Below are 13,113 nucleotides of genomic sequence, written 5' to 3' on the forward strand. Positions count from 1 at the left end.
ACATATTGATGTCACTGAGCAGAAGCAAGGTGCAAGACGGCTAGGTTGTGCGTCTGCCACGTTCTTTGTTTGTAAAGTAGGGTCAAAGTTCATACAGTATTGTTATGTACAGAGGGATCCGACTCAGACGTACATGTTGATGTCACCGAGCAGAAGCAAGGTGCAAGAGGGCTAGGTCGCACGTCTGCCACCAAGAAGAAGAATACATTTCTTCTTTGTTTGTGAGTCACGGTTGACCTTGCAAGTGAAATGCTTGTGACATTTGTTGTGTATATATATGGGTTCCTTCTTCTCATTTTATTCATTCATTCAATATATATGCATTACTTGGAAATACCACCCTTCTGTGAATCACTTTATTGCAGTGTGTTAATTAACACACAAAAGATGAGTCTGCTGTACTGCTTAAGTTTAACACCCCCTCAATGTGCACCTTAACACCTCATCATGAGTGTTGTGAAGCACAGTGTGCTTACAGAGCCTATACAGTAGTGTGCTCTGTAGCACACAATTCTGGGGTCAGTGTGTTGAATTACCTCTACACGAGTTTACAAAGCACCCTTTTGTAGCATGCATGTGTTACAAAACACCCTTTCAGAGCATGCACATGTGTTACAAAACACCCTTTCATGGTAACAACACGTAATTACAAAATAAACATGCACCATCAATTAGTCACTGATTGTAGTCACTGTTTCCTATATATATATATATATATAGCATGCATGATGTGGAGGTCTTTGAGTGGAGATCTCTTTTCATCATCATGCCATGCCATTGCCTATATAGGGTTATGAACATGGTAGATCAATAAAAAAAGGAATGGTAAAGATCATTAAGGCAAACCAAAAGATTTTACAATTGCATAATAGCTAGTTTGTTAACTTGGAAAGCCATTGTAGCGTGTAGCAAAACTAGCCCATAGAATGTCTACTTAACAGTTAGCCTTGCACTAGAACGTAGCATGCATGGTAGCCATTAATAATTTGGACTTTGAACTTTTTAGCAACAGTCGTGTCAATCATTTCCCACTTCATAATTATTCAGCATGCATGCAAAGTAGTTTTACCACCAAGGTATCAGCACCCACGGTGCTTTCATTTTAATTTGTGTACATGATGGTGTTTGTGATGTGATCACTGCGTGTGAATACAAGTTACAAGTAATCTTCTTTTTTCAGCACCACAAACGAAGCGTATGCGTCTATCCCATGATGCGGATGAGATTAGCATGCATGTGTAAGTGCTGCCTAGAGATAATGTTTAACCTTTCATTCGGTCCAGGGAAATCAGAAAATTTATATCCTTTTTGTTTTACAGACAAAACGTTTTGGGTATGTTGAAGACTGCTTATCAAACAATTTACCACAACAGGGCACCACCCTTGAATTGTCCGATGGCGTGTCTCCTCTCTTCGGTTTGACAGTAAAATCCATTTTTGTTAGGAAGGCATACATAGGTTGTGCAGGTATAGGACAGAGTCAATTATCCGATATTGAACACATTTCATTTTTGACCACAATTACAAAGTATAATTATATATAATATATATTATTATTGTTAATTTGTGATGCAATCTGAGAAAAGGGACCACTTGGCTTGATTTTTAAAAGTTGAGATATCTATGCATACTGATAGAGTAGAGAAATGCCTACGTAATGCTATGCTTAACTAGCATGCACGGCTATTACGCCCTTCGCAAAGATCCTCAAGAATCAATTTTATTGGTACTAACTGACAGCTCTACTTACCATATATTCAAGGCAACGTCCCTTCTATATAGCTCTCTTGTTGCTTAATTGCAGGGAACTTGAAGAGAATACTTGAAGCAGAAGTTTCGAAACGGACATACCGTAGAAGGAAAGGGTTATCATTCCTAGACATCCAGCAGTACTAGCGCTGCTAACAACAGAAAACGCAGATATGCGGAAAGTATGCATTTTACAATGATTAGCCCTCTGTTCTCCGGTTGCAGTGTATAACTAATTTACACCCGATAATTATATTATTTTTCTACTCTGTATAGTGTGCTCTACTGATGAGCCAGAAGTTAGGCGGCTTCAGGAAGAGGCACACAAAGCCGAAAGTGGCCTTTGCTTTGATCAGAAGATGATAAAGAAATGTATGAAATATACATATGCTGGGAGGAGATGGATCCAAAAGGACACTCCATCAAAATCATCAAAATGTTTCCTTCACTTGGAGAATCACGTTCAGTAAGTGAATAATTATATACGATGTTTGTTTGAGTTTGTTTGAGTTGCATATTATTGCATGTATGCATGTATCTTTCATTACATAGATCCGTAGAGAGCTCACACGGGTAAAAAAACTGGGGAAGTTGGGTTGAAAAGGTTTTGGCTTGGAGACACCATGAGAAAAGGGATTCCATGAAAAAGCTCTGTACCCTTTTCTCTGAACAGGAGTAATCACAAGGTATAAAAGCTAATTCTTAACGAATCAACTGGTCAAACATGCCATCATGATCAGCTGCTCCAATACACCAATATTATACAGGTGTTAGTGGTGTCTATACACTAAAGATTCTAACAGCACTTCTGGCAAATAAGAGCAAAGACGGGATTACAGACCTCATTCCAGGCTAGATTAATGGCCATGTAGCCATGGTTTTATAGTGTCCTATAATAATTATAGTGTTGGCGGTCTACCAGGTTTTATTTAGATCATGTTTGTCATAAATACTGCAATTAGAAGAAATGTTCTATCCAATTTAGAAAATCATGTACTTCAATAGAAAATCATGTACTTCACTTAGAAAATCATGTAGCAAAGATTAGATAAGAACTCTAAAATGCTTAGACACTGTTTAGGAAGTTTCCACATGATTTAGAAGTCCTCAGGGCTAGTAGAACCCTCACTGCGTTCGGGATACTACAACCAGCCCTTTGGGCTTCTAAATCATGTAGAAACTTCCTAAACAGTGTCTAACTATTATATGGCTTGACCATGTCTATAATGTACAGCTATTGCATGATTATCCCTAACTATATACTTTATCATGATTACAGGGCACAGTTAACTTGCAGGAGGAAGTCGCTCAGTTACCTCTAATTGCACAAATTGTTGTGCTGAATTCAGCATGACGAGTAGACGCAATACTACATCAAATTGTAGCAAAAGAAAAATAGATGGCAAGCACTGGCAGAGTTAGGTATGTTATCTGGCTGTATCCAGATACTCTGGAGCACCTTGAAACAGCTGTGTCCCAAATAGAGAGGGAATGGGTCACGATACCCAGCCTGCTAGCTCCCACTTCACACCAGGTTTGTGCAATCAGTATAGTGCTATTATTTTGTAGGTACTGATAATATTTTTGTTCTGCAGTCTAACTGAAACAGTTCTTCATCAAAACTTAATACCTAGGCTTGTTCAACTCCTCCGAAAGATTCTGTTCATGTTGCAGGAAGGTTAACACCGTCGAAGACCACCTAAATGCTTGTACCAAAGGTCAACCACCAGAGCTCAGTGAATCCGAGCACAGTGTTGACTCTACTAAGATCACAGTCGAACCTCGTGTGGGAAGTGTATACCTGTACGTGGTGGTGAGGAAAACATGAATTCAGTTGCCGTCCTTTTTTTGGGTAAGCTGTATAATTGATATCACCGAGCAGAAGAAGCAAGGTGCAAGAGGGCTAGGTCGCACGTCTGCCACCAAGAAGAAGAATGCGTTTCTTCTTTGTTTGTAAAGTAGGGTCACATGGTTGACCTTGTAACAACCTTTTGCTACAACCATGTGAAATGCTTGTGACAACCATGTTTGTTGTGTATGGGTTCCTTCATACTCAATATACCCCAGGGTGTCCAGAACATGCATTACTTGGATACATTAAGAAATTACCACCTTCTGTGAGTCATTCACTCAGGCTTAGTTCTTTTTGTTTGTGTAATAATATTGGATGTGCTGTTGCTCGACAATTTTGAAAATCATTGGCGCTTGCGACATAAGTTGGTGGAATTTATATGATGGGTTATTGATGGGACTATTGAGACAATTATTTCACACTACGTTTGGTGGGAAACCACACCATCATTTTTGCAGTGAAGAGTCTTGAGGTCTATAGACGCTACAAAGTTGCCTGCCTCAATACTGTGCCTCACATGTGCAGTCAGTCACACACATTTTCTATCTTCACATACGTTCCCACCCCACTGGAAGGTCCACAAAATCTTCCCAATCCCAAAGAAGGGCGACTCACATCTTGTAGAAAAGCTTATTTCCTAATCTACAAATTGGAACAATTCGGCTTCCAAAGAAACCGATCATCAACTAATTCCAAAGTTTTTGACAACATAGAAAACTGAAAACCTAGATTTTAAGAAAGCTTTCGACATGGTCCCACACCCCGAGCGAGGTGGACAAATTCCTTGAGTTTGCGGGCAACTGTATATAGTTGTGGAGGGTGCAGAGTGTAAGGTAACTGTTAAAGCAAGCATGCTGTGTAGTTGCTGTTTTGGAAGTGCACCGCCTTCGTTGCGTCAACGAACAATTCCTGCAAGCATCCAATCAAAGTCTGCTGAAGATGGCAGGCCGCGACTCAGAAAGGGAGTTTATACCAGTCATGCAAAACACATACAGCGTGTAATTGTACAGGTCATAACAATATAATTATAACGTAGTGTGACGAGTACTATATTCTACATACAGCCTAAGAAACGTGACTCTGAGGTGGACCATGCAGGTACGTTAAAGGCAGCCACTGTGTTGTCATAGTCAACCATTGATAAATGTGATCTTTCATTATTCTCTTTCGTTAAGTGTTGAAGTTGAAAATGCCAGCAAACAAAGAATGGTATTTTGATGTGAAAGACAGCTACACTCACATCGTAAAGAATGCAACACAGGAAACCAATGGTCCTGTGTTTGCGATTAAAGCTAGTCAAGACAAGATCAGGGTATACTATGCAGAAGAAAATGAAAAGAAAGAGAGTAACTCGTACATACAATTGTAATACTTACAACCATGCGCATAATTATACTTTACCTTTACTCAATTAATTGCAGGTGTTTTCTGAACACTCCACATCCAAGACAGTGACAATCACAATACTTATGTGTTATAATGAATAAGAGGTACAAGAACAAGAACCATGTGGAACCCAGGAAGCTGAGGGTACAAGACCACACTCACAATCACAATGGTTTATACGCAGCACGATATGGACGACTCTGAGCAAGGTGGACAAATTCCTCGAGTTTGCGGGCAACTGTAGTTGTGGAGGGTGCAGAGTGTAAAGTAACTGTTAAAGCAAAAATACTGTGTAGTTGCTGTTTTGGAAGTGCACCGCCTTCGTTGCGTCAACGAACAATTGAAGCAATTCCTGCAAGCATCCAATCAAAGTCTGCTGAAGATGGCAGGCCGCGACTCAGAAAGTGAGTTTATACCAGTCATGCAAAACACATACAGGTCATCGTGTGACTAGTACTATATTCTATACATACAGCCTAAGAAACGTTACTCTGAGGTGGACCAGGTGTACGTTAAAGGCAGCCACTGTGTTGTCATAATTATGCTATAAATATTTTATACGCAGAAGAAAATGAAAAGAAGAAAATGAAAAGAAAGAAATTGTAATACTTACAACCATAATTATATACTTTACAGTTACAGGTCTTTTCTGAACACTCCACATCCAAGATAGTGAGTTTAGTACAATCGTCCTATAAATATTTTATACGCAGAAGAAAATGAAAAGAAAGAAATTGTAATACTTACAACCATAATTATATACTTTACAGTTACAGGTCTTTTCTGAACACTCCACACATCCAAGATAGTGAGTTTAGTACAATCACAATAGATAATTATTATGAATAAGAGGTACAAGAACAAGATCCATGTGGAACCCAGGAAGCTGATGGGGGTACAAACTACCATCACCCTCACTGATCCAGTGAGTTTACCACGTACACTTAACAATCACAATGTCCTTACTTGCTTTTTATGATCCCCTCTCAAGACGACGGCGGATACAGTGACTTTGCAACACTTACAATCACAATGTTACAATCACAATGTTATTACTATAATTATAAAGATAAAAAAAAAACCAAGAAGCTGGCGGTAGAACAACTAACCCTTACTATTCCAGTGAGATTACCACACTTAACAATCAGCAGACAGTGACACTTATATAACAATCACAATGTCCTTTTACGCTTCGTTCTGTTCTGTTTATGTGTTCAACAATTATAATAAACAGTACAGATTAATGCAGTGTTGAGGAGGAGGAGACTTCAGTTATCAACTATTTAACATGTGAAGCTCACAAATTGAAAGTGGAAGGTTTGAGGGCAGAGTTGTTGCTATTGAGGTAATACCAAAGGGGTCTTTTGTGTGCGAGTACGTGGGCAAGATGCTCAATTCTGCACAGATAAAGGCTGCAGAGAATGCCTATGCAGCAGGGAGTTGGATGCTAACATGTTTTATGATAACTCTAAGCGAATGTGGTGAGACTAATTATAACTTCCTTTTTAAAATTAACAGTCACTAACGAGGATGGGAGATAGGGGCGTTTAATCGATCACTCTCGCCAATAGAAAGTGCAAGTACAGAACATATTCATTCTGTTACTACTCAAAATGAGTGTTTAAAATCTGGTGCCATAATGAGTGTCATAATGGTTTTAAGGGGCTGATGTATCTCTGGTCTAGGCAGCAACGAGTGACTGAGGCTAGTATCGAAGCTAAAGTCTCGCAGAGAGTTTCGATCGATTAACTTGTTTTGAACCGTTCCATCAACTGACTATTGCGTTCATGTGATGCAATAGAAACAAGTGGTGGCTGTTGGCTTGCACTCAGGCACCAGCCACACTAAGGAACATGATTGCTTTTCTATTACAAGAAGACGATGCAAATACCACCCCAACCGTATTCAGAGAACAAGTCACCTCAAGACATGTTCAGAGTTATTAAGTTTATAGGTATCCTCAGCCAGTAACACTCAAGGTAACAAAGCCAGTTCCCACTGAAGAACAGGCCACTAATGAGCAGCCTAGAAAAGCAATAGCAATAGTGCGCAATAGACTTTGTGCAATAAAGTCGTGCACACAGCGAGCCAAGGCGGAAGAAAAATGTCCATGGGTTGCATGTTCAAAGTGAGGAAAAATATATCTTCTCAACTGGGTGTTCAGAAATCCCCCCAATAGGATTAGTAAATCAGCCAAGTATCGAATTTGCATCACAACGATTGCCAACAGCATCTACCTGTGGCCCAACGTTGGTTCTTCCTGGTGACCAGGTCCCAAAACCTATAATTATTGATCAGAGATTCAAAGGGAGAATTCTATCAAAACCAACACCACCAGAATATTTAAATGGCAAAACTACATGATGAGTTGCCCCCATCTTTAACGCTGTGAAGAGCAATGTTTCAGGTATACCATGCTGCCCTCTTTGTTGCAGCTATAAATATGGATATGGAGTTTCAGTAAACAAGATGAATCTGTGAAACTGTAAAAGTTCCGATACAATGAAATATTCCCAATTGTGTCCGAGTATTCTTTGTATATGCTGGGACCAAGACAGTTAGATGTGAAAGTAATCCTCAGATACTCAACAGACAAAGGTTATCAGCTGTACAAACAATGAGGTGTCATCCACAACCAATCTGAAAATATTTACACTCACCAAGTGACAAATGTAGACTAGGTGTATAGTCTATATATATATATGCATCGTCTGTATCACTTACACACTGCAAAAAAAACTTCAAAACTGACTAATCTCTTCGATTCTCTTGCCAATATAGAACAACAAAAGACCGTGACACCAACTCACTCCGGACCGCCGCCGCCGCCGCCGCCCAAGGCACCACAAAGGGCCAAACCTACGTCGAGGTAAAGTTAATACTTGCTAAGATTCCTGCTATTGTTATAGTCTCTCAGTCTGCGATATACATAGTGTTTGATTAATAGTTTCTAGTCTCTATAGTCTGCATGAGTGTTTGAAAAAACCAGTAGCGTAGGAATCATGCAGGGGCTGCTTAATTGATGCTGCTATTCAGCTCAGCTATAGCTGTGGCTGTTCAGTTTTTTCACTACCAGTTTCTATATAGTGCTTGCTGGGTTGATGGCCAGTGGTAGGATTCACCAGTAACTTCTAGGCATTTGTCAACTTCGAATTCGTCCTCCAGACTTTCTGTTTCTGTATGCAGCCATGCATGTTTCCATTAGTGTAACAAGTTGTTCATTGCTAGCTATAATTATAGCCGTACAGAACTGAGAAGGGCTCGAGTGCATGCATGCAGAGAAAAGGATCACTTGATGTAGTTATAGCGTCCCTCATCCCTCGGGATTTGGGACACTGCATGTAACACATAATACCTCATGCCTCGTTTTCAACATGGTATGGCAAGCTATCATCCATCACTGCCTTTTATATATTATCCCATATTCATGCTCTCTAGTTATTTATATTGTGTATCTATGATTACTCCAGTGAAGAGCCGGAAGTGGCAAGAAAATTGTTTTGAAATATTGATGATTGAAGAACTCATGCAAAACTGAGACAATGCATGCAACAAACAGAAAATGTTAGTTATAATAAATTGTGCACAACGTAATCCAGCTGGCCTTCTGAATTGAAGAAAAGAAGATAAGGGCCATCCCGCTGAATTAGACTGTGCTGAAGAATGGTACTGTATCCCTTGTGCTGCTATTTGGACCAATCCAAGCTATGTAAATAAAGTTCTCAAGGAATTTGTAAACTGATACGGGAGCGTATTCCCGAAAATGTTATTACGAGTGGCCATAATATATGTATATCTCAGCTACCGACCAAGAAGCCTTCCTCAAGAGGCTAGTATTGAAAAGGCTGAGATATTATGAGGCAATGATAATTATTGTGTAAGTATGCGCTCTGTGTACTCTACTGTCATCACTACATGGTACATCATGTTCGGGAAATCCCAGATCCATAAGTGGTAAATAAGACAAATAATTAACTATATATAACACTAAAGTGTGATCTGGCGCAAATCAGGGGAGGAAAAATCAAGACTTGAAGGGAACACGGATGTATAGTTATAATTATGGACAAGGTAATGCTAGAAACATTTCCAAAATGAAAGTCAATGAATTAACGGAAGAGCAAACTATTGCACGTATCTCCCCTTGACAAGGCGACAACTCAGATGACAACACGAGGTACGTAATGCAGGAAAGTATGTAGTGACATTTTATCACCTGCTAACAATCACGGAAAAGAGAATTTAAAACTTATGTTACAAAGAGCGTCATCTGAAGAAAAAACAGAAAGAAAAAAAATTAAGAAGCTGCACACAAGTTGCTTAGTATATACCCTTACCAAACACATTGCTTCCTCTAGATGTGACGTCAGGTGACCTATACGGCAGGTCGTCGGCAGAGAAAACTTTGGGTGTGTTCGGCAGTTGTTTGTTCCGTTTGTTGTACGGACAGTCTTTAGAAGTTTTTCGACTGTGTGTTTTAGAGTGACACCAATTGCAGTGTTTGGCCGGCTTTGTGTCCACACCTGTTTGCTTTTTTTTGTGATCTTTCTTGCAATGGGTTTCTTTTCCATATCTTTTTTTGTGGCGATCTTGCATTTCAAACCTTTGTCTCCATAGGTGTCTCTACCATGGGCATTGCTCCATTGTTGGCGGATAGTTTGCTCTTCTTTTCTGGCGATTTTACGGGAAATGCTTTTCCTCTTTACTTCTTTGGTTTTTGGTCTGTTTAGATCTCTCTCTCTTCTCCCTATAGCTTTTCAATGCCTCCTCGACACCATAGTGTAATGTTTAACTGTAACTTTGACGAAAAGAATTACCACTGCAGACTGAGGCCCATCACTGCGGGACTGTAGGAAAAGTTGAAGATAATATAAGATGGCCTTTATAAAAGTTACAGAAACTATTAAGGTGTGCGGAATAAGATATGTCCAATACACTATATAAAGAGTTGAACGCCGCTACTAAAAGTTTGCTGAAGATGGCAAGGTGTGACTTTGGGGTTAAGCAGTGTAGAGGTAGAGGTGTGCTCCGTACTCACTGTAGTGCGGCTCTTGATGCTTTTTGGAGGGGCCTCAGCCCGAGGGAGCCTGTTTTTAACGTTCGGGGCCTTTTCAGGAGCAAACATATTTAACAAGAGACCTCAATTAACATTCAAGACAGTGCCACCAAGATCTCGAGAACGTCAATTTTTTGTTTATCAATAATCATAATCATATTTGTATTTAGCCACTGCAGACATAATTATAAACAAAGGCCAAGACGGACCACTGACATGCACAGGGAGAGATGATGCAGGTCCGAGTAAGTCACTTGCCACAGCTGCAGATCTTCATCCTCCTAAGAAGTGGATTCAGCACCACATGTCACTTGTGCATAATTACACAAAATTATTACAACATGGGGTAAGAACAAAACTCGAACACATTTTCAATACAATAATCCGCGCTTGCCGAGAGATTTTTGTGCATGTTTAACATTCCTTCTAGCGGAGGATCTCCATCACTGCAGGACCCTCAGTCAGCCCTGACGAATGAGGTCGCCACCCGAACTGAATCATCGTCTAAAATGTCTACAACAACTGCCAAGTCCGTAAACATAAACGAGGTGAAGGGTGAATGTAAGTCTATAGGAATATTATTGCATGGGTTGTATGTACTTTGCTTTGCTGCATGTAACAGGAGTTTTGACATTCCAGCTGGTGATCTTCCCTGAGACATTTTGCTGTTATTGGTTCCCCGGATCAGGTGGTAACTCGCTAATTAGATTCATAAACGTGTGGGCGGGACACAGTAAGCCATGTGCTTGCTGCAGGTTTATCGCGAAATTGAAGAGGTATTTTTTGAAAACATATTTTTTGGTGATAGGACCAGTGTTGTTTGATGGAGTGGCAGGTATCATCCAGACAGAGACACTTGCTCAAGGTATAACCAACCCCATGAGTTGACTGATAAAGCAATAATAATTAATAAGCTACCATATAAGTGGGTAATTTTCGGGGGACAAAATATTCGTGGTTCAGCAATATTGAGACATTTCGTGGATAATATTTTCGTGGTTGCTGCTTGGATTGTAGGTAAAGGTAGGCAAGGTCGCTTCATTCGTGGGTAAAATATTCGTGGTCAGACCTCCAACCACGAAAACCACGAAAATTTTGCCCCACGAAAATTACCAGCTACAGCGTATACGGTATGTAGCAGCAATTGATAAATAATAATAATTATAAATAAGCAATGTAGAAGCAACAAATTATATATGACCATTCACAATAGTACAACATAATGTGACTGATCAATTTAGTTGGCAATGCAAAACCAGAAAATCAATCAGACACGGAAGTTTTTTCTCCAAACCAACTCCAAAAGTCACGACTGCATAAAAGACTGGTGTTCTGCATTTCTGTAACTAGCAATAACTTTTATACTAAATGAAAGTCACGACATTCACCACCATGATCCAAACCTACGATGGCCCTGAGCGTTACTCTAAGTTGACAGTTCACAGTTGATAGTTCACGTTCGCAGTTGATAGTTGATAGTTCGCGTTCGTAGTTGGTAGCCATACTTGATAGTTCGCGTTCGCACTTGGCAGTTCAGACTTGGTAGTTCGTACTTGGTAGTTCGTGACCTTTGAACTTTAACGTTGCACTTCACTCTGAGTTAATTCTTATTAAAGATTCTAACTGCCTCCATGATCCACTGCACCTAGCTATTAAATGACTACCGCTACCCGTACCCCTGTTCATGTTACTGACAGGGAGTGTTTATTTTCCTATGCTTGTTTTGTATGTGTCTATTTAATGTAGTTTACCCTGCAGGACTTTTGATGGAATATTTTTATTCCTAGAGGCCCTATAAAGTGATAGTTGCTAGATTAGAAGAAGTTCATGGAGTCAAAAGGAGGTTAGTTATGAGTTTTTTTTACTAATGTGATGTTGTTTGTAGTGTTTCTTGGCGCCTTTCCTTGATGAGGAGACCAGCACAAGCCATGCACTTACACTCCAGTTACCAACTGTATAATATGATAGCAGTATTGCTCTTACAAAGACCTGTAAATAATGATTATAATTCTATAGAAAGAATTGAGAAACTCTAGTGGGAGTTTCGGCTATCGTGCTATGTGGAAGAATCTGCGGGTATTGTGTGGACCCTCCGGCACTGTTGTATCCTTTCATGGTCGGTGGCTCGCTCTATGATAATCTCCACAAGTTCAAGGTTTGAACGTCTAGCTGTTGTCTTGTTTTCTACGTGTATGTTACCTCTTATGATGTCTAGGTATCCAACCCTTTGACTATGGAAGCGAGGCTGTCCATCCTGATAGATGTTTTCACAGACTAGCGGATACGAAGGCAACACCTGTTAGCCAGGCATTTTCATCACAGCTGCTGACACTTATTAACTCAACAACAAACGGATACCATCTAAAAGACCTCAGATCGCTACTGTAAGTGCAATGATTATGGCTACATCTATATAAGTATCATTTTACATGTTTGTACAGGTTCTCCATACCCTTACAACGATGCACAAGGAAATGTGATATAAAATAAAACCCTAAAACTAAAACTGTTACATATTGCTCACATCAATTTCATTGCTATTTTATTTTCCCCCTAGTTGTACGTACCATCACTGATTAACATCATATAATCATCACTCATTCAAAGAAAAAGTGGTGCTTTTTTTTTTGGCTTTTTAATTGATTGTTGCCCTCTATTGAACCATTCTAATTATTGCTCTTTATTCACGTATTTGTTGCCCTTCTAACTAAAATGTACATACGTATGGATCTTACACATTTTGATCATTAATTTTTTCAAGCAATAATACAGAATCATGCATGAAGTTGCAATCAATAAATAAACTCTAGAAAAATTACTCACTTGCTTACTTACTACTCAGATAACTAGTAAGTCAGTCAGACAAGTGCGGTGAAATTGAACACTCTCTCTTCAGTATCTTGCCTTGCTATGACTGCCAAAGGTCCTTTTCGTCTCAGCGAGGGTTCCAAATGCATTGGGAGAAGACAGAACATTATCCCGTGCCAGTTGAGTATGCCGACTATTACGGTGAAGTGGGTGAAGATAGTGAAGATGGTGAAGTGGATGAATAAGAAAACGTAGAAGTTGT

The 13,113-nt window shown here is 39.7% G+C and overlaps 1 protein-coding gene and 1 long non-coding RNA gene across 2 annotated transcripts in view; one reads left to right on the forward strand and one right to left on the reverse strand.

Moving 5' to 3' along the window:
* Positions 1–13,113, reverse strand: part of LOC135351418 (uncharacterized) — a 29,893-nt gene that overhangs the window by 389 nt on the left and 16,391 nt on the right. The gene's annotated exons all lie outside the window — the stretch shown is intronic.
* On the forward strand, positions 11,638–13,087 carry LOC135351597 (uncharacterized). The gene is made up of 4 exons (XR_010399464.1): positions 11,638–11,886; positions 12,060–12,198; positions 12,259–12,427; positions 12,485–13,087. It is a non-coding gene; the product is annotated as an uncharacterized LOC135351597 (long non-coding RNA).

This window comes from Halichondria panicea, chromosome 17 (genome assembly GCF_963675165.1).
Source record: "Halichondria panicea chromosome 17, odHalPani1.1, whole genome shotgun sequence".
Lineage (NCBI taxonomy): Eukaryota > Metazoa > Porifera > Demospongiae > Suberitida > Halichondriidae > Halichondria > Halichondria panicea.